Genomic DNA, 22717 nt, shown 5'->3' on the forward strand with positions numbered 1-22717 from the left:
TCCCTACTTAGCTGACCTAATCAAACCCTATGTACCAACCTGGGCTCTGCATTCTCAGGGTGCAGGACTATTTTGTGTCCCTAGGGTGAATAAAAAGTCTGTGGGTCACAGAGCTTTCTCTTATCATGTGCTTATTTTGTGGAATGATCTCCCTACAGAGATTAAACAGATTCTGTAGAGACATTCAAGTCCAGACTTAAGACGCATCTATTCTCCCTCTTGTATGGTTAGCATATTGGCATAGTATGGTACTATGTTTCTATGCTTCTTATCCCATTAATTCATTTTTATTAGCAAAGGAACGGGTCTCTGCCTCAACTTCAGCTAAATTCTTTGTATTCTCTCTGCTTTCCTGTCGATTTACTGCTGGTGAACTATACCTTAGGTGTAGTTTTTTTCAGCCAACTGATTGTGTCCCAGGTACTGATGACGTCGTACAAGAGTGACAGCTGCACACCACAGACCGCTGGACTGATCATGAGATGCCATGCTTGAAACTGATGCAGCACACTGCAGTCTGCATTTGGAATAAACCTTGCCACAGTGACAGGCCCAACTGACAGCATGATGGAAGAATGCTGGCTCTGCACCTCAGGGTGCTGGAAGACCCCTGCCTGTGGCGTAAATGCTTGCATGGTCATCTCGGCAATTGCACCTTGTTTTTGATGTTGCTTTGATTTCTAATTTTAAATTTCTTCAGCTTTGTAAAATTTGTAAAATCCTGGTAACTATTAGACTAGTCTAAGCAGTGGGTCATCCCTCTGAGTCTGGTCTGCTTGAGGTTTCTTCCTCAGTATCATCAGAGGGAGTTTTTCCTTACAACTGTCATGTGTGTGCTTGCTCTAGGGGTTGGTAAGGTTAGACTTTACTCGTGTGAAGCACCTTGAGGCAGCTTTGTTGGGATTTGGTGCTGTATAAATGAAATAAAATAAATTGAAATTGCAGTCAGCCCTTTAAGCGCCTGCAATGGCATTGAAATTTCCTGTGACCAGAGTAGACCAGAGTCAGCAGTCAGTGGGCAAGAGGCAGGGTCCACCATGGACAAGCAACCAGCCTGTTGCAGAGCTGGCACATATAGACACCCTAACACTTTCATGCTCTCACACATGCCTACAGTCAATTTAGAGTCATCAATTCACCAAGTAGGAAGCGAAGCCGAGATCTTCTTGCTGTGAGGCAACGGTGCTAATCACTGTCACTCATTTACTGTGCTGCCTTAGGGTAGGATACAGTTGACATCTTGCACTATTGGAAGGAACTGGTCCACAAAACTGCCACTTTTTCTTTATATCGACCATTGAAGCCACTACACGGAAAAAAGTCTAACCAGCCAAATAAGAGTGCAGACAATGCATGGCCAAAGGGTCTTCCAGTTACTCACCTTCAAGACCAGTGTCAGGTTAGAGCCTTTGTACCGCTGAGCAGTTTACAACCCCTCAGCATTGCACCAGTCCACATGCTTCAGAGGCGGGTATCTTTGCAGGAGGCTGTGTCTTCCCCATGGTCTCTTCTTTTGCTGAGAGGAGCATTCACAAGGCTTTCACTCATCACCTTCTCTGATGGACGGAAGCTACAGAGATCTTCTTTTCTGGTGTTGACTTTTGCAAGATAAAGCAAATTAAGTGTTTTGTCCAAAGACAAACAGGCATGAAACCAAGGTCTACAATTTGGCAGACCATCTCCTATCCCACTGAACTACCTGCTCTACAGTGCATTTAAGAAGAAAAGTGTATTTAATGTCAACAGTAGTGGGCACAGCTAACCAAAAAGTTAGCTTCAATAACTGCGTTGGTTTTTACATAGAATGAATTAGTCAACCATTCAGTATGAGCCGAGGCTAAGTTTACCGATAATCAGTTTGGGCATCTGTGTGTTAATGTTCAAATCTTAAGAATTAGTGCATTATTTTAAAATTAACAGATATATGTTATATATTAACTTTGCACATTTTAAGAGTTTACATTAATGTAGTTATTCTAGCTGATTTATAAATTAAAACCATAAGTTAAACCTGCTTTCCATTTCAAGACCTCTGCCTCATGGCTGGACTACTGTGTGGTGTTAAGGAATAATTACTTTTTTGTGGTAGTCTGGTGGTTAGGCTCCTTCTGTGGGGGGGGCAGAGTTGAGCTCAGCTCCTCTTAACTACCTCACTGCTGCAAAATACATAGCAGATAGGCGCAAGGGGGATTCTAAATGTTTTTCAACATGTAAAAACATTAGCAGACTAGTTATCAGAACTAAATTTATTGTAAGATAACTGGTCCTATGATGGTTTTAAAACTTATCTGAAAAGCTAATCCACTAACAAAAACATTATCTTTGGTTATCGGATTAACAGTGCCCACCACTGAATGTCAACACAGACCACCTTTGTCTACATGGCTGCTTACATTTTTGTGCTTTTTGGCGGTAGAAACAAATTTTTTTTTTTGTATGTTCTCAGAAAGTTTCAAGAGGGTCTGCAGTGCCCTCCTGTGGATGTTTGTGAAGGATGTACAGACAGTTGTGGTCGGTGACGGTTGCATCATTTGAAACACATGGATAGTTTTACGTGTGTCAGTGCAGTGTAAATTAAGGTGAAAACGGGCGGTGCAACAATTTCGTGCTCAGTTTCAGCGAGGGGGGCTGCCCATGTGAGCTGCCAGTGGTAATGAAGCCACCACCATAAATGGCCTAGTCATTCATGATTAACTGGCGTGTCATGCCTGAAGTAATTGCCTTAATTAGCTATTGAACAGGTTTCAGGGTTAATGGGACAACAGGTTGGCAGAGAAGCTGATTTTCTGTTGGACGCTAATAATTTCACTCTCATCTTCCCCTCATTCCTCGAAATGATTTGATTAACAGTACGGGAGAAACTGATCCCCTTGTTTGTTAATACAAAATCAATTTCATGCCTGGCTGAGCTACTTCTAACAGTGTTTTTGTTGGGCGAGCAAGGTCTTCCGTCAGCCACGGGAGACGTGACAAACAGACGGAGGCCAGACAGTAAATCTGCCGCTCCAAGCGCGGCGTGGACACGCTGTTTGGGAGCTGGCAGCTCTTCCATTCTGCCGACAAATTTAGCTTCACTAAGCTTTTCTGTCATGACCAACATCAAATGCAGAGTGTTTTCCATGAGACTGTGGCAGAGGAATAAGCCTGTGCAAGTAATTGGGAGGCAGGTAGCGTAAATTCTCCCCTGTGAGGCAAGATCAATGTGTTTTGAAACATTACTTTCGTGCGAAATGCCACAGGGGGAGAAAGTTTAAAGATAGTGTCTTCAAATACTCATATGCCAAGGCCACTTAATTGGCAAACTGTCACGGCTTTATTGAATAGAGGTCGAAATTTAACAACCTTTTTACTGTTAACCTCAATTTTTCTCACAGAAAACACTTCAGACAAACAATTGGGCTGTGATTCTTGGTGGCATATTATGTCTGCAGCGTGGTTTCAGGATTTTGGCAGCAATTATGTGTTGATTTCAGAGCATTTTCTGAATTATGTTGGAAACACTGCAGCTTTTTGTTGTTGTTGTCGCTTAGCAAATAAATTATTATTAGAATAAGTGCTTGGCTGCACCAAAACTGGATCTAGTTCAGGGAAATGGGCCAAATTTTCACTTTTCTAATGCACCTTCGTGCAGCTACACAATGAGAATTTGTAGGATATGAAAACTTGATGCATCGTAATACAGTTGAAATCAAACTACGTCAATCACAAAAGTATCAACCGATTCAAACTTACATTAGCTAGTATTTTTTGTAACTTACAAATACAGGGCCTGTTTCTTGTACCTGGAGCAAAATGGCACAGTGTGAGTGTCATTGTCAATTTTTACCCAACACAGTTGTCATTTTAATCCCCCGTAGGTGTGTCCTGTTAACAGTCGAAGGTTTAAGCAAAGGGTCTACTATGGCACCCGGAAATGGATCTCTGATTCTGCCGTAGCGGTGTAGCTGAGGAATTTACTCAACAATGCTAACTGACACTGGTTTGAAATGGCTAAATTTATATAAAACAAGAGCGGACATTAGAAAGAGATTTCTAACGTCTGCCAATCCGGATGGAGATCACCTCTAAAATTCAGTAGAGTCTTTCATGCCCTAATATCTGTCTGTGGTGCAAATTTGGTGAGAATCCGTGAAGTAGTTTTGACACAATCCTTCAAAGCGTATATAAAGTGAAATTTTAATCCAGATCGTGCTCCGGATCACCTCCAAAATTTAATGGAGTCTTCCATGGCCTAATATTTATCTGTGGTGAAACTTTCATCAAAATCCGTGCAGTAGTTTTGACATAATCCCACTAAGAGACAGACAGACACAAATAAATAAACAGCAATGATTTTATTGCATCCTTGGTGGACGTAATAACACAAATTCCAGAATGACATTATGCTAGCAGGACAATTTTTTGCCTGTCTTAACATTAGCAAATATGACTGATTTAACAGATGATTCAGTGATTCAAATTTTAATTACAAATCTATGAATGTGGGTGTGGAGTGACTGTCTTGGATGATACGTCTCTTCTACATTGCGTTGAGGTCTGGGACAGTGCTTAAAGAGTGGCACACTGGGGTGGTGGTCCCCATATTTAAAAAAGGGGAACAGAGAGTGTGTGCCAACTACAGGGGCATCACACTACTTAGTCACCTTCCTAGTCTACTCCAAGGTGCTGGAAAGGAGGGTTCGGCCGATAGTCGAACCTCTGATTGAAGAGGAACAATGCGGGTTCCGTCCTTGCTGTGGAACAACCGACCAGCTCTTTACTCTCACAAGGATCCTGGAGGGTGCCTGGGAGTATGCCCACCCAGTCTACATGTGCTTTGTGGACTTGGAGAAGGTATGATTGGGTACTGTGGTAGGTGCTGCAGGAGTATGAGGTGAGGGGGTCCCTTCTCAGGCCCATCCAATCTCTGTACTCGCAAAACGAGAGCTGTGTTCGGGTGCTCAGCAGTAAGTCAGACTCGTTTCCGGTAGAGGTTGGCCTCCGCCAGGGCTGCACCTTGTCACCAATCCTGTTTGTGATATTCATGGACAGGATATTGAGGCATAGTCGCGGGGAGGGGGGTTTCCTGTTTGGTGGGCTCAGGGTCTCATCACTGCTTTTTGCAGATGATGTTGTCCTGTTGGCTTCATCTGCCGGTGACCTTCAACACTCACTGGATCAATTCTCAGCTGAGCGTGAAGCGGCTGGGATGAGGATCAGCACCTCTAAATCTGAGGCCATGGCTCTCAGCAGGAAACCGATGGATTGCCTTCTCCGGGTAGGGAATACGGCTTTGCCCCAATTGAAAGAGTTCAAGTACCTTGGGGTCTTGTTCACGGGTGAGGGGATGATGGAGCGTGAGATTGGCCGGAGAATCGGCGCAGCGGGGCGGTATTGCATTCGCTCTACCGTACTGTTGTGACAAAAAGGAAACTGACCCAAAAGGCAAAGCTCTCGATCTACTGGTCAGTCTTCGTTCCTACTCTCATATGGTCATGAGGGTTGGGTCATGACCGAAAGAACTAGATCACGGTTGCAAGCGGCCCAAATGGGCTTCCTCAGGAGGGTGGCTGAGTCTCCTTTAAAGATAGGGTGAGAAGTTCGGTTATCCGTGGGGAGCTGGGAGAAGAGTCGCTGCTCCTTCATGTTGAAAGGAGCCAGCTGAGGTGGTTTGGGCATCTGGTAAGGATGCCTCCTGGGCACCTCCCTAGGGAGGTGTTCCAGGCACGTCCATCTTGGAGGAGACCCCAGGGAAGACCCAGGACTAGGTGGAGAGATTATATCTCCACACTGGCCTGGTAACGCCTCGGGATCCCCCAGTCAGAGGTGGTCAATGTGGTACAGGAAAGGGAAGTCTGGGGTCCCCTGCTGGAGCTGTTGCCCCCACGACCCGAACCCGGAAAAGCGGTTGAAGATGAGTGAGATGAGTGAGTGATGAGTGAATGTGGTGTATATATGTTTTCCTTTGTGGGGAGTAGAATATTTGTTTCACAGTTTGAGTTGATGTTTTATTAGGTGGCTAAGTCAGTAAAGTACGTTCGGGCAGGTATTTATTAACATTTGACTTATTTTAAGACAGAGACAAAGGTATCAGATTGCTATTGATATCAGCTGATACTGAAGGTTCCAGTAACTGTATCATAAAGTACATTCAGGCATGTATTTATTCACATATTAGTTGTTTTTAGACAGAGTTAAAGGTATCAGATTGGTGTTGATATCAGCAGATACTGAAGATTCCAGTATCAGTATAATGAAGTACATTCAGGGATGTATTTATTAATGGATTAGTTGTTGTAAGACAGAGGCAAAAGTATCAGATTAATGTTGGTATCAGCAGATACTGAAGGTTTCAGTATCGGTATCATAAAGTACATTAAGGTATTCATTTATATTAACAGATTGCGTGTTTTTAGACAGAGTTAAAGTTATCAGATTGGTAGTGATATCAGCAGATACTGAAGGTTCCAGTATCATAAAGTACATTCATTTATTAACAGATTACTTATTTTAAGATGGAGACAAAGGTATCAGTTTGGTATTGTATCAGCAGATATGTATTTGGAGGTTCCAGTATCGGTATCAGTATCATATTGGATATGAAAAAGTTGTATTGTGTCATCCCTAATATTTTTGCTGAGTGTAGTTCTGTGCATGTAACCCACCACCATGTCACACCTGGACATTGGATTGGAACCTTTGCTTTGGTCACCACTGCAGCATTTTGTTACCCAATAGAAATTAAAAAAGGTTAATTGAAACAATATAACTGTATAGGTTTTAATGGGTATTTCCCCATTTGTCCTGCTGCATTTCAGTCTTAAAACACATATCCCGATTGGCTGACGCCACACACCAGTGTGACGACGTTGCCACGGTGGTTTTGAGTTCTCACAGTAATGAACAGGAAACCTTGGAACAGTGCACGAAGCACACAGACATTTGCTGATACAGCTCTGCTACCTACAGATTAAAGGCATAGAGCACAGCAGTAAAAACGCAGCAAAGTTTCTGCTGAGCTGCAAAAAAAAAAAAAAAAAAAAAAAAATCCAAAAACTTTGCGCTACCACATGGGAGTCGTAAAGGTGCTGCCACAGAAGAGTAAATGTAGTGTGAGCATATTCCATTGCTTTACTTTGACTGCAAGCTGAAGCTTATGTGACTTTAGAGAAAAAAAAGACAAAACATGTCCCCATACAGATAAATAAGGGCAGAATATGGTGGGCGAGGATCCTGACTTGCAGTATGTCAAAGTAATTCAAGCAATAAATCAAGTTTGCAGTATTTTCTCCTGTGCAGTCATGAGAATGACAATAAATTACTTCAGGTCTGCTCCTCAGGATCACATCTACCAGCAATCTGAAGCTCCAACAGGAAGAAGCTTTTGTTAAATGAGACAACAGTGTAATGGAGAGGGCTTTCCCCCATTTTCACTTCAGACATGTCAAGTGCTGAATTGGAAGCGTTGATGAGCCTGATGAAGTTTCATCGCTTGCAGTACGACAGACAGAGGCATTATGAAGACGTGTCGTCCTGTCTGTTTGTTTCCGTCTCGGTCTTTTTCCGTTGTCTAGCTGCTCTGTCAGCACTGCCGATGCCTTTGTTCATTGAACAAGTTGTTCTGCTCAGATTGTCAATGAAACTTTGTGTCTGTGAGCCAGCAAAGGTGCTCAAAGCCCCTCTCATCTGTCAGACTGAGCCCTTACACTCTCTTTTCTGATCGCAGACTGTGGGGGATTTCAGCAGGAATTTAATTCTGAGATCTTACATAAGAAACATCAGTGTTGTGTTTTGACTTTTGTGTTGACCTTAAAGTGAGGCTTTCAGATCGACAAAAGGCTGTAGGATGTGGTGGAAGGGGGGATGCCTTTATTTGGGATCAGTATATGGGTTTAGGATTACGGTGCATCCAGAAAGTATTCACAGCACTTCACTTTTTCCACATTTTGTTATGTTACAGCCTTATTCCAAAATGGAGTACATTCATTTTTCCCCTTCAAAATTCTACCCACAACACCTCATAATGACAACATGATAAAAGTTTTTCTTTAATTTTTTTGTAAATTTATTAAAAATAAAAATACTCAGGAAGCGCACGTACATAAATATTTGCAGCCTTTGCTGAATAATTTGTTGCTGCACCCTTGGCAGCAATTACAGCCTCAAATCGTGAATATGATGCCACATGGTTTGCACACCTATCTTTGGGCAGTTTTGTCCATTCCTCTTTGCAGCACCTCTCAAGCTCCATCAGGGTGGATGGGAAGCGTCAGTCCACAGCCATTTTCAGATCTCTCCAGAGATGTTTAATGGGATTCAGGTCTGGGCTCTGGCTGGGTCACTCAAGGACATTCACAGAGTTGTCCGAAGCCACTCCTTTGATATCTTGGCTGTGTGCTTGGGGTCATTGTCCTGCTGAAAGATGAACCGTTGCCCCAGTCTGAGGTCAAGAGCGCTCTAGAGCAGGTTTTCATCCAGGATGTCTCTGTACATTGCTGCATTCATTGTTCCCTCAATCCTGACCAGTCTCCCCTTTCCTGCCGCTGAAAAAACATCCCCACAGCATGATGCTGCCACCACCATCCTTCACTGTAGGGATGGTGCCTGGTTTCCTCCAAACACGATGCCTGACATTTATGCCAAAGAGTTCAGTCTTTGTCTCATCAGACAAGAGAATTTTGTTTCTCATGGTCTGAGAGTCCTTCAGGTGCCTTTTGACAAACTCCAGGTGGGCTGCCATGTGCCTTTAACTAAGGACTGGCTTCCAGCAGCCCTGATTTGCAGATTGCTGCAGAGATTGTTGTCCTTCTGGAAGGTTCTCCTCTCTCCACAGAGGAATGCTGACAGAGTGACCATCAGGTTCTTGGTCACCGCCCTGACTAAAGCCCTTCTTCCCCGATTACTCAGTTTAGGCAGGTGCCAGCTCTAAGAAAATTTCTGGTGGATCAGAACTTCTTCCATTTATGGATGATGGAGGCCACTGTGCTTATTGGGATGTTCAAAGCAGCAGAAATGTTTCTGTACCCTTCCCCATATTTGTGCCTTGAGACAATTCCGTCTCAGAGATCTGCAGACAGTTCCTTTGACTTCATATTTGGTTTGTGCTCTAACATGCACTGTCAACCGTGGGACCTTAAATGTAGACAGGTGTGTGTCTTTCCAAATCATGTCCAATCAACTTAATTTACCCCGGTGGACTCCAGTTAAGCTGTAGAAACATCTCAAGAATGATCAGTGGAAACCGGATGCACCCAAGCTCAATTTTGAGCTTCATTGCAAAGGATGTGAATACTTGTGTAAAAAGTAAGTCCCTTTGGCTGCTCCCTTGTTTTCACTCAGGGTGGCTTGAGCAGAGCTGAGGTGGATCTGCATGTTGAATTGGCAGAAGTTGTACGCTGGACACAACTCCACATTAAATGGAAAAATGTGGTAGGGTTGGGGTTTGAACCCAGGAACCTTCTGCACTGAAACCAAGCACACTAAACACTTGGCCACCACCTCTACTCTTGTGAGTACTTATGTAAATGAAAATTCAGTAAGGTATATCTTCTATTATACATTCCAAATCTAAGGTGGAACTCTACTAGTGCATACTAAAGGCCCAGTCACACGGCACTTAACGAAGGGTGACGAAGACCTGATGAAACAAGAAATCTGGACTTTCGTTGACTGTTGTTGGCATCGTTTAGCCTCGTTCCTGCAGCTGGCGCTACGTCAGGATTATTAAACTGTTGGAAAATTTGAACGAAGGGCAACGAAGACCTCAATTCGTCTGTGTCTTGTTTTGCTGTCGTTCTTGACGTTTTTTAATCATTTGTTTAGTTTTTCTCACGTTATTGTTTAATTTAATTTAATTTTAGCACAAAAAAATCACATTGTCATTATGGGGTATTGTGTGGAGAATTTTGAGGAAAAAAAATGAATTACAGAATTACATCCATTTTGGAATAAGCCCGTAACATAACAAAATGTGAAACGCTGTGAATACTTTCTGGATAGACCGTCTCAGGCTCATGTCATCTCTAAAATACTTTGGTGAGGTTAAGATAACGTTAACAGTAACATAAAAGAAATAAGTCTCAAACAGAGCCTAAGGCCCATCACAGTGGTCTTTATACTAGGATACCGTAGCGTAAAAAGAGGATGAGAGTCTACAACTCCCACTTGATGGGACCCCAGTCCATTGCAGGATACTTCCTGTCTTACAGTACAGTTGTGAGACTTGGATGGAGACAAGGTTTCATTACCCTCCAAACTGCAAAATTTGAACTAGCAAATTAAATATACATTTAATGTCATATACATGTGTATTTTTTTAAAGAAAAAACTCAAATGTTGCAAAAAAGTGTTTTTGCTCATAGGATGAGGCTTTTCAGGCAAGTCGAAAAAGTCTTATTTTGCTAAACTACAATAGAAACACTATTTCTGCTCTTATAGAGGTCCCACGACATGCAGAAAGAGTCACGTCATTCTAAAATGCAATGTGATGCACAATAAAATGTGGATGGAGTAACAAACAGCTTGTTAAACCTCAGAAGTGAAAGCTATGGCAATATTAAATTTGAAAAGAAAAGACACAAAATGGCTATATTTAGCCGGACTTACCCTGCCATTGCCATGACTTTCAGAATTACAGTTCTCTCAATTCTTGCTGGAATGACAGTTATCATGGGAGGACAAAACCTAGTAGTGAGATTCAATCGCTGTCATTTCGTTATAGTGTTTTGTCGACATTCTGAAGAATTTGCTCTACTTTTGCACAAGTCTGCAATGGAAACCCATCTAACGACCTAAAGTGATGACTGTAAGTCTTTGGTGCGAGGTCTCTTCAAAGGATCATTGGATATTGCAAGAATGTCTCTGCGCTAAGCTGACAGTTACCGTGGGAGACTCAGACGGGGAGTATCACTTGCATTGTGAGGGAACATCAGTGATGACATTTTAGGCATGTGGTGTGTTTTTCTGGGCATTTCAATTTTTTCTTACTTTTCTTTTTCAGATTTTTTTATGCTACACCTCCTCCTGTAAGATTGCAGATGTCATGTTTACAGTTAGTGTCAGCGCCATCTGCACGACTGGAGGAATGCATCGTGTCGAATGCAAATTTGGAAACACACACTAAAAGGCAACCAGAAAACAACCAAAAATCACAAGGTTTGATGTACTTCACATAACATGATCTGTGATATTCTATGTTTTTACATTGTGCTAATTTGTGTGCATGCACAAAATAAAATTTAAAATAGAGAATTTATTAATATTCAACTGTGCAAACTCCTGGTCTTTCATGCCATTTTTGCAAGCAGAGTCACTTCAGTTACATGTCTGAGAAGCTCTCTGAAGCTCATCCTGTAATCTGAGCTGATCAGGCTGCAGGGAAAAAAAAAAAACAATATCGATGTGGAGATGTGGACCCCGTGCCAAGATTTTTTCCTTTTAGACTGTATTATAGCAGCACGCCAAGAAGAAGATGAACAGTGGATGTTATTAGACAAAGATCTGGGGTCACACTCCTTAGCTCTCTTGGGCATTGGTGGTGTTGTGTAGCCTCTAATCTTTATGTGGTAGGGGTCCACATAAAGATGGAAATGCTCAAGTAGACGTACAGTAGTTATCGGGCAGTGGTAGGCACAGGTAACCTAAAGGTTAGCTTTGATAATCGCTAAGGGCCCCTTCACATATAGCACAAATAAGCACAAATCAGGGCGAATCACGGCGGAACAGCTCGTACGAGCGAACCAAGAAATCATTGAGCTGAAGGGCAGGCGTGCACGATCCCACTGTAACGGTATCATGCATGTGATGGTGTCATGCGAGCAGGAACACAGTGTGAGCAGCTGGGACGTGGTGCATCACAATGCACCGCTGATGTGGGGAAAAATAAAATAAAAACCAGCTGTATAATTAGTGAATATCACTGGGTTGATATAAATAATACATAAAAGGGGACGCAATACAGAATGCTGTGATTAAATAACCCTGGTTAAATTAAAAAAAAAAATGCCACTCATGGGATTCAAACCTGTAAGCTCTGATTACCAGACGGAAACTTTACCACTGCGCTACCATCGCTGGCCTGGAATCGGTGTGGAAAAATGCTTGAAATCAACAAGAACATGGAGGAGGTGTGCTGTGTATAGCTGCTGCAGCCCGGCGCAGAGGCGAAAGATGTTTTATATACTTCCACATGAGGACATGAGACACGCGCCTCACGGAGGAATGTTGTAAGTTCATGTCTTTCAAAACACAGAACATGTTCTCCATCGGAAGTTCTTTCTTTTTTGTTTTCTTTTGTTGTGTGGGCCGCCAGAAGAGGAGGTACTGCTGGCCCACCACCACCAGATGGCGCCCTGCTTGGAGTGCGGGCTTCAAGCACGAGAGGGCGTCGGAGCAACGGAGAGTGACAGCTGTCATTCATCATCTGCACCAGCTGTCACTCATTTACCACATCACCATAAAAGCCGGACTACAACTCCACCTCCCCGCTGAGAAATCAGCAACCAAGAGGTAATCTTCTCTGTGGTAAATTTCTCTGCTAACTTAACTCTTCCTTGCAGCCACTTGCCCTGTGGTGTCCTTATCAGAGCTGGAGTAAGGGCGTGACCGCGACGACTTCGCATCACGCTCCGTAGCAGATAAGTGGTTACACAGGAGCTGCACGAGTGTGTGATTGGAGGTGGAGGTGCTCCTTCCTTGGAGAACATTGACTGTGAGTGGACTACTGAGTGTGCAGATTCACACTCACCTGGATTTTCTCTGTTCTCTGCCAGCAGTACCAGGGTCGACAGCCGAAGGCAGAGGCCACCTGGGGACTCGGGACTTGGCGGCTCCGGTGTTCTTCAGGCCCGCTGGTGGTGGAAGCTGTGTGGGAATCAGCTCTTCTCTCGCCAGAGGTCTTCTATCTTCGAGCCTGCCCACACGTCACCTGGTGTATCATTGGCAATCCATATCTCTGTCTGTATTCCGTTGTGTGTTTCCACAACATTAAATTGTTACTGGTTGGCTTATCCATTGTCCGTTCCTTAGCGCCCCCTGTTGTGGGTCCGTGTCACGACACCTTCCCAACATCTTTAATTTTAATAAGGATACAATGTCATGCAGAGATGTACTTATAACAATTTCATGAACAAATGATACTATTTATAGTCATGTTACAGAGTGGGGTGGGGGGCGCAAAATGTTTTCTTCTTCCTGGGGGGGCATAACAGAAAGTAACTGAGAAGCACTGCGTTAGAAGCAGCTACAATTTTACACATATTGCATACGATTCCTGCTTCATGCGCACTTCATACGCAATTCAACCACATTAATATTATGTGTGAAGGGGCCATAATACATAACAGCCTTTCATAACACTAAACCGATAATCTACTGAAGCATTTACCTGAAGTTACAGATACCCGCTAACCACTAACTTTTATTATATGAATGTGCTTTGGCTTGGGGTTTTTTTGGCTCTAAATCCCTGAAAAACAAACCCAAAGAGATGAAATTTTATTATATTGAAGCATAAACATGGAGCTTCCCAAAAAGGATTCAGATGATGATCAAAATGTGAATAATTAAATGAACAAAAGAAATCAAACAGTAGTTTCCATTCAACATACAGTTTATTCACTGTACAGAAAGTATTTAACAAATGCAACACGTGGAAAATAATTTTAATAATTTAATTAATATGTTTACTCATGTGTACTTAGGGGTTGATTTTGCTTTTTGGATGATGTGTTGATTTTGCTTATTGGATTAGTGTAGGTCCAACAGAAAAAAACGTGACTTTAGGGCTTCAAAACATTTTTGACTGTTAAACATTTGTCCAAAAAAATGTTAGCTGACTTAAAGTTAGCGGAACTACATTTAGTGAATGTGAATGGTTTTCAACTTTAGCTGAAAAGCTACTTGGTTGACGTTAGCTTCATGAATTAGCTGTTAGCTGATTAGCTGAACTCTGCTCACCACTGTGATGTTATGCAAGGCTGTACTGTCCTCTACGCTATTTAAGTCGGAGAGCCTCATTTCAATCTCTCATGTCAATCTCTCGTGTTAATCTCAGTGTCAGTAAAATGGGATTTCTGAAGATGTTATCGCTGTGACAAGTGAGAAATGTGTTTCCAGTCCACAAACACAAACCAGGATACATTTTTTTGTTATGCACCATGTAGGAGGTGAGCACACTTAACCTGTTTGTTTTTTGTTTTTTTTATCTCAGTTAAAATGACTCACAGGCACATAAAAACCTAATTCATGGATTTGGACCGGGGGGGATATGACAGACTGAAGCATGACATGCTGGCTGCCGACTGAGCTGCTGCGCTAATAGAACGCCGCTGTGTCCATCTGTGGGCCCATCTGGTGTGATGAGCAAGGAAAAGAGATCTGGCAGCAGACGCATGGGCATAATCAAGATTAGGCACAAAACACGACCTGAAACACCATAATCCAGGTTAGCACGCTGTCGCCGCGCATTCAGATGGAACACGAACCATCTGAAGGGAGATGAGCGACATCTTTGTCACATTTTTGGTTTCTGAAATGCTTCTTCAAGTGGAAGTGGAAGAACAGTCGGTTTGTGATTGTGTGTGCTTTGAATTTTTATTTGTTTGTGTGTGTATGTATGTTTGGGTGTCCAGCCAAAGGATTAATGTCTAGCTAATTAGCTACAGTAGAGAAGTTCAATATCTCCGGACTCTATTTCTTGGTATGAAATGTCAGTATTGATCGAGTGTGTGAGGGGAAGCCTCACGTTTGTGGGGTATGACCTTTCTTATCGCGTTGCATGATGAGTTTGATTATAGCCGCACACATTATTTCCAGAAGGTACACACGGTTTATTTTCTCCTTTCGGTATTGATCCTTTAGTTGTTTTGAGGCAAAGTAAGGAAATAAGACGGCGTGATGATTTCTATCTGAGACATTACCAAAATCGATAAAAAGCAGCTTATTGTGCCACTTTTCATCTTTAACCAGACACTATAGAATTCAGAATAAGCTCTTTGTTAAGGAAACAGGCAGCACGGAAGAGCACAGCAGAGTATTTTTGTTTGCCTCCATTGCAAACAATAAAAAATGCCAATTAGAACCATCATTGGGAAAAGCCTGGGGAAAGGTCATTTAGACAGTTCCATATTTTCACACAGCACAAAGCAAAAACCGGACTCCGAATGTTCTTGCATCAAGGGCAGGGAAAATGACATTTTGGCTCGGTCTAAAGGACGTGATCAGATGACATCATGGATGTAAGGATCAGCCAGCGTGGTCTGATAACAGATGAATTCTGATGAGAGCAAACATGAACCGGCTTTATGCATCTGTTAGATTGATTTTGTATATGTGTGTGTTTGTTCGGCACATGCATGTGAGTGTGCGACAGAATGGGGAGTTTTAAGCTGCTGCATTGTTCCAAAAGGACAGGAGAGGAATAAGCAGGCGGTAATCAGACAATTCTTTATCGCCCTGCAGCTGCACTTCCACAGCCATAGCCCATTTAGCCCCACTGCGTTTATGAGCTAGTTAACATGCACATTGTCATTTCATGTTGCACATATTTATCTCATTTCACCTGCTTTGCACATTGTTCAGTGACAAGCTCAAACACCAGGATTTTCACTCATACATGCATGCATATACAACTAGAAGAGTCATCGAAGTAAATGCCTCAGCCACGTAGCAAAAAGAGTTATGTTACTGTGCTAAGGGCTCAAAATGTGCAAATTCGATATCTAATACAGTTGTAGTTTGATGAAAAATATCTTCAGTCGCATAATTTTGTGTCTGTCCATGCAAAAAACCCTGTGCTTTTAGCAAAAATTAGGTCAGAACTGTCTTATTTTAGACTTTTGTGACATACGTCACTCATGTCTATATTTGGACTTATCAGGGTTGCCAACTTTGTGACCTTGCCCGAAGTAAGATTGCATGCACATAGCGTGTGTAAATTTTTGGTAACCCTAATAAAAAAACCAAACAGTCCTCGTTTACTATTATGAGTGAAGCGTCGCGCAGCAGCACGAAGCTCACTCATGGTACAGGGTGTCCTAAACAGGAAGTACCAAAATTCAAGTCCACAGTAAAACAGGAAATGTTCAAATGTCAAACACTTCCTGGTTTGACAGACGAGATCCCATGGAATCTTGAGGGAACTCAGTGGCTCACACTCAAACAGGAAGTACCGAATTCTCTGTCACAGTGATACAGGAAATGTTGAACACTTCCTGGCATGGGTGGAGCTAGAGTGGAGGCCGGGGTTTCACTGGACTCCCCTGAAATCTGATTGGACACAGATGATTGACATGTCACAGCACCACACGTCTGGTTGAAAGACCTGCATTTTCAAATCAGTGAGTCACACTGACTGCTAGGTTCCTCCTGTCCAGTAGTTGGTGCTGTGTGTACCACAGAAAGTTCTGATCCACCTTAGTAGAAGAAGAAAAATGTTTGCTTCAGATTTGAACTGAACACGTCATTTGAACAATGGACTTCTAATGACACCAAACTTATATTGGTGAGTAAACGACCATATTTTATGTCAGAAATGAGCTCCAGGTTGTTCAAAGCAGCATTTCTCCTTTAATTATGGTTGCCATGTCTGTCTGTCAGCTGTTTAAGAGTATAAACATGTTTAAGGTAACAGACAACAGCTGGTTCATGCTCTGTTGGCTTATTAGTGCAGCAGATAACTGAAACAATCCTTCAAATGGTGATACAAGCATTTTATTCAGCTCAAATACAGCTGGAGCAAAATTAATGGAGCAACTTTAACTTTTGACCCCTGTACAAACTGAAACTGACCTTTGTCACTATTCTTATCATTTATCATGTTTCCATCCCCTGACTTATCTAAAGAAAACTGGCAATAAAACTGATTATTATTTACAGGTTTTATCAAGTTTTTAGATTTGCTTTCAGTTTGAGTTTGAGGAAGATAATTTTAGAAATTTTTATTGTTTATTTTTTTGTATTTCTTGTATTTCAAAACAAAACAAAACAAAATTAAATGTAAAATTAAACAAATTAAAATGTGTGAAATTCCAAGTGTTCCAGTACTTTTGGAGGGCACAGTATCCGAACCTTATGATGACTGCAAAATGAGTGTGGTATTATTACCTTTTTGTTCAGGAATGTTTAATTTTCACTGTTGCTGCACTTTGTGTCAAATCATAGTCATATCGTATATCATATCGATATGAAAATTCAGTAAGGTATATCTTCTATTATACATTCCAAATCTAAGGTGGAACTCTGCTTGTGTTTACTCAGGTACACCTAAATATCTTTAAAAAAGAGAGAGTAGAGCCACTTTGGTGCCTGGTCTTGAGAACCAGGGATGGTAGGTTGAAAAGCTTTTTTATCCCATGGGAAATCTCCTTACCCACCTAAGCAGCTCAAGAATATGGACAGCATGTATATAAGTGACATTTAACTGACAATATTGAGATACGATAATTTGGCCATATTGTACAGCCCTACTGTCAACTAGCTGAATACTTTGACTATTAATTTACGTCTACATTAAAAAAAAATGCTTAAAGTGGCAGGATTATCCGTGGCTGGGGCACAAGGAAGAGGACAACACAATATACTGCCATGTCTGTCGGGATTTTCCTTCAATTGCGGATGAGTGCCTTCTCTACCCTTAAGGAATCCTTAAGGGTAGAGAAGGCAGCGTGAGCCCAATGTGCATGTTTTGATGGTGGGAGGAAACCCACACATACACACACTGGGAGAACATACAAATGCCACGCAGTTTGTTTGTTTGTTTACTTTTTAGGATGTATCACTTCAGTATCGACAACACTCACAGTAAAATCACCAGTGTTAGATTAACACTGACAGTGGACATATGGACCCATTCTGACCAGAGTAGGACCATATGTACACTGGCAGTGTTAATTTAACACTGTCAGTGTTAGTTTTACACTGGTAATTTTACTGTGTATGTTTATTTTTTAAGACACGCGTTTGCCTGTATTAGCTGGCTGAACAGGTATGTGCAAATATTAACACCTTTAAAAAAAATAAATCCTGTACAGTGTAGTTTTCAGTGTAGGAGGTTGGAAATCTTTGATTTTCAAGTTGTCGCGAATGCAGCATAAACAGTTAGTAATCATGGTGAATCTTTTTACGACCTGCAGCTGCAGTCCCACAGCCACACTTCATTTAGCTGCTCTCTGTAAGTATATTAATTACTTAATATGCATTGTTGCATTTTATGTTTTTCAATTTTCCCTGCTCCACAGGCTGTTTTATGGCATGTCCTCCTCATACCAGACTGTGCAAACATTTAAGACAAGCACACATAAAAATATAAACATATATACTGAACATATGTATGGCTTGTTGTGGTTTTATGTGCATGGATTTATATTGCACAGAATTTTATTGCAAACATAATGTCCTCAGAAACCTCTTCCTTCATCTTGAGCATTAAAAGAAGTATAAAAACTAGTTTAAGTTCCTTAAATGTTGTGAAGCCAGGCTTATCAGAACTGCCTAGTGCCTTGTATTGATTTTGGACTTACTAAAGCGGCCATGTATTACTAGTTTTAAAACTTTATTAAAAAATAATTATTACACAGATCCAAAGTCGACCGCTTTTCTGAAAATCTTTTTTGTAGTAAACAGCTAGAACTATATCACTTGTGTCAAATTAAATACGCTCTGACTTCAGTAAATTATTTTTCTATTTGTGAGTGCTTTTTGTATACCATATTTTATTACCATTCCCCCCCCATTTCCCATTAAGCTTTTATTCAATGCAATCATGGTGAAATAGAGTTTTCTTTTGCATCAATGTGACTACACAGAGTAGGAGACATACCAAACTATCAGTTACCCCAAAAATAGCAAAACAGGATTTCAAGCCTGCAGATTTCAGTTTCTAATCAGTGGTGTCTGTGCTGTGTTTTCACACAGTGTGGAGTCTTTGGACCAGAACACACTTATTCAGTAACACTGCAGAAAAATTAAGCTAACAAGGGCAATATTATGCCAATCTGTGTCTCCAGCCCCAGCCTCAAACTGGCACAAGGCCCTTGAAGTCCTTGTGATGTTATCATGTATGCCAGGTTTCTGAGACTCAGCCTCCTGCTATAATGGTCTAAGCACAACTGGAGACCCCAGAACAGAGAACAACACTGTTATAAAAGGCAAACACTCTTTATATGCAGCTGATGAGTTAGCAGAGTTCAGTAAACAACGAAAGAGTCCATTAAGTATGTCCATTAAGCAAATGACTCCATGTGGCAACAGGCAGGAGGGTTAATCGTGGATGCAGATAGAAGGTCAAAGAACAACAGGAAATCTGTCTGTGAGGCAACAGTGTCCATGTGGGAAACAGCAGTTGGGTTACCCAGAGAAACAGGCAGAGAGACAAATTGCAAAAATCAGCAGGCAAGAAGCCCTTGGTGCCTGTGGACAGGAAGTAAAGTTGAGGAAAAGCATAAATGTGTCAGAATAAAAGCACAGCAGGAGAAAAATCACAGAGAATGCATAATAACCAGCATTAATGAAAAACAGAAGCACCAGAGGTATGATCATAGCATGAACTGTTGCCACAATTGGGCAGCGCAGTCTTGTTTGAGGGTGGGCGCTAAAGGGGGTAAAATATGATGCATATTGCGTAATTTCTCTAGTTCCGGGGACACGCAATTACACACAAACAAAGTGAAAATGCAAAGAAAACGTGATGATGCGGTGGAAAGTGGACATGTATTGGCGGTTTGTTTATGACCCGGAGCTCACAGTTGTCGAGAACATAGCTGCGCTGGTTAGCTGTGTAGGCTAACACTTAGTGACACGACCTCTCCCATTTGTCTCGTCTTCCCTTCTTCATTGGGAGCCAAAAAAAAAAACTGCACTTTTTGCGACTGCTTCGGTGATTGCAGCTGAAAACAAAACAGTGCACCATTTTCCCGTGTGAAGTTATGCTGTGTGTATATTGCGCAATGGGAGCAGCTGTCTCCATAAGTGGTCAAATCCTGCGATATCACGCAGGGTTTAAATGAGACTGTGCTGCCCTATTCATATTAAAATGCACCCAAAATCAAACTTGTCTGAGAGGTTAGTGAGGTTACTTTATATATCAATATGTCACCCTGATACACCAATTGTTTGTCAAGATGTAGCAGACACAAGTTTACAAAGGCCTGGCCTCCTGGTGGCCACAGTTACAATCAAAATATATCCATTGTCGAGTATGTCCAAGTGAGGTGACCTTGTGTAGCTTATACACAACGTATTAATGTTTGTTAGAATGTTTTCCAATCCTGTTCCTCAGGACCCAAGCCGTTGTTAATTTTCCATTTCTCCCTGCTCTAACTGTACAGATACTATTTTTCATGTACTATTATTCAACCAGATACTGATTAGCTGAAGTGGGTTTACATAGTTCAAGTTTCAGAGCCACACAGATTTTAGTTTTGGCCCATTTCGCTAGAGCTAGCATTTCATAGTGCAGATAGCAGGAAGCTATTATGTTAGCTAGCTTTACCGCACAGCATGGGCTGTATATGTTATCCAATGGAAACATGACAAATACTGTACGGAAGTGTATTGTCAACACTACAGATCACTTGAACACTGTTTGGATTTTTAAAAATTGCTATTGTTTACATGAAAGTCACAGAGCTGGCTTGGATTTGAACTCACATTGTTGAGGGTTTTAGGTAATGGTACTGTCATGTTACGACCATTTTTTTATGCCTTGCATAATTCATGGTCAGGGTTATTATCATATACCTATAAATGATACGCCAATATGATTGGATAAAACACTAAAGAATAAATATCAGTACACCCTTTTCGCGGACGGGTAATATTTTTCATACCACCCGAGTAATCAGCCAGTCCAGACAGCGGAGCGGCACCACGACGAAGAGGCGCGGTCAGAGGAACTTACGTGTCCAACCTCGTAGGTTGATTGTTAAAATTAAATTCATTAGTTCTAAAAGCCATCATAATTATTTATAGGAAAACGTTCTATTTTTTTCTACTAAGGTTTGAACTTTGAGTGTTTACACAGGAGAGAAAAGTGAGAAAATGTTAATGCCTGTTTGAGAAAATTGTATAAAGTGTGTAGTGAGGGGTTTTACAGCCTTAAAACATCTATAATAATTGTAAAAAATAACGCTGACTACTTCGCGGATTTTGCCTGTTGCGGGTTATTTTTAGGACGTAACTCCCGTGATAAACGAGGGACCACTGTATATGATAAAATCGTTATGAAGTTGTTCACCAATGGATATGGCTTTTTACACCCTTCAGAAAACCATACAACATTTATCATTTATAGGTATGTATGGTTTTGTTCAGGGTGTATAAAGCCATATTCATTGGTGAACAACTTGATAACTGATAATATTACATCTTCGCAGAGTTAAATTACACTTGTAAAGAGGTGACTCAATGCTGATATGATCAGCTCTGACAAATAACTCCAACACTGTGAGATTTAACAATGATGACTTGTAAGAAATACTCCACATTAACTCTGAAAGACTGAGATTTTAACATTCCAGCGTTTGCCGCGGATATGTTGTGTGGATCGAGACAAGCTTCCAGATCTTGAGAGGGGATGGCAGGCATTCAAGCTGGAAGAGTGTTGGTGCAGACAGAGCACAGCCTCGCCATTGTTGAAAGAGTGTCTCTAATTAATTGAGCGTGAACAAGGACTCAGCAGAACCAGCAGACGCCACACTCTCATAGAGTTCGTAAGAGTTTGCAGAAAGTACAAAAGGTACGAGTGTCAGTGAGTTCAAATGCTTGACATAGAAATGAAAAGCATGTTGATTTTTTTTTTTCAGTAAATCAGAAAAAGACCTTTTGGTTGTTATTCATATGATGGCATAAAGAAATTCATGAATGTGCCTTATGAATGTGTTAAAATGTACGGTATGGATTTCTATGAAAAATCCAGAGCTAACTTGGATGGCAACAAAAAATATCAAAAGTGAAAGATGCAGGCATTTCTGTACCTAAATTTTAATTCCTGATTCACATTTATGAAGATACTTTAAATAAATTTACATAACATGCTTTTTTTCCATTTTTACTATATTTTTTCAGTGTCAAAAAAGAAATTTCTTTTGTTCTTTGTTGTTCACTCTGAAGTATGGGATGCCTCAGGTAGTGTCCTTGGTCCATTAATATTTTCAGATTATGTAGCTCTTCCTGGTCAGATTATTTGTAGCTATGGTATTAAGTTGTAGTTTTACTGCTTGTGCTTGCAGGTAGTGATTCTCACATTACAAAGCTGGAGGCTTGTCTGGCAGCATTCATCATCAGCAGCATCAGCATCCTCCCCTCTCTGGAGACTTAGCACCTTAGGGTGCATCTACTGTTTTCAGTAGGCGCTGAAAGTTTGTTCTGTCCATCGTCTTTCTCCTCAGCTACTGGGCATCCATACCCAGCAGTCTCTCACATCTGGTCCAACTTGGGAACATTCATCAAACAATATTTGTTTCTTAATATCACCGTTGTGCATCCTGCAGATGTGCGCCAACTCTTTTAATTGTTGTTTTAAGCAAAAGGACCTGATTGATGTAGTTTCTGTAATATGGTGCAGGTATGCAGGTCAACATCCACCATTGAAAAGCTGGATGTCTTGTAAATTCTTCCTTTAGAACTCTGAGAAGACAAATACACTTCTATAGCACATTTACCTTTGATGCAGCTGCTCAAAGCACTTTACAACGTCTCACATCCACCCACTCTCAAACACATTCACACATTGTTGTCAGCA

At 41.4% G+C, this 22717-nt stretch overlaps 1 protein-coding gene and 1 long non-coding RNA gene across 2 annotated transcripts in view; one reads left to right on the plus strand and one right to left on the minus strand.

The window, feature by feature from the left end:
• Positions 1-22717, plus strand: part of hs6st3b (heparan sulfate 6-O-sulfotransferase 3b) — a 280965-nt gene that overhangs the window by 139439 nt on the left and 118809 nt on the right. The gene's annotated exons all lie outside the window — the stretch shown is intronic.
• Positions 571-8903, minus strand: LOC117524621. The gene is made up of 3 exons (XR_004564810.1): positions 8825-8903; positions 6932-6938; positions 571-582 (listed from the first exon to the last, which is right to left on the minus strand). It is a non-coding gene; the product is annotated as an uncharacterized LOC117524621 (long non-coding RNA).

The sequence above is a fragment of the Thalassophryne amazonica genome, chromosome 14 (assembly GCF_902500255.1).
Source record: "Thalassophryne amazonica chromosome 14, fThaAma1.1, whole genome shotgun sequence".
NCBI classification, from domain to species: domain Eukaryota; kingdom Metazoa; phylum Chordata; class Actinopteri; order Batrachoidiformes; family Batrachoididae; genus Thalassophryne; species Thalassophryne amazonica.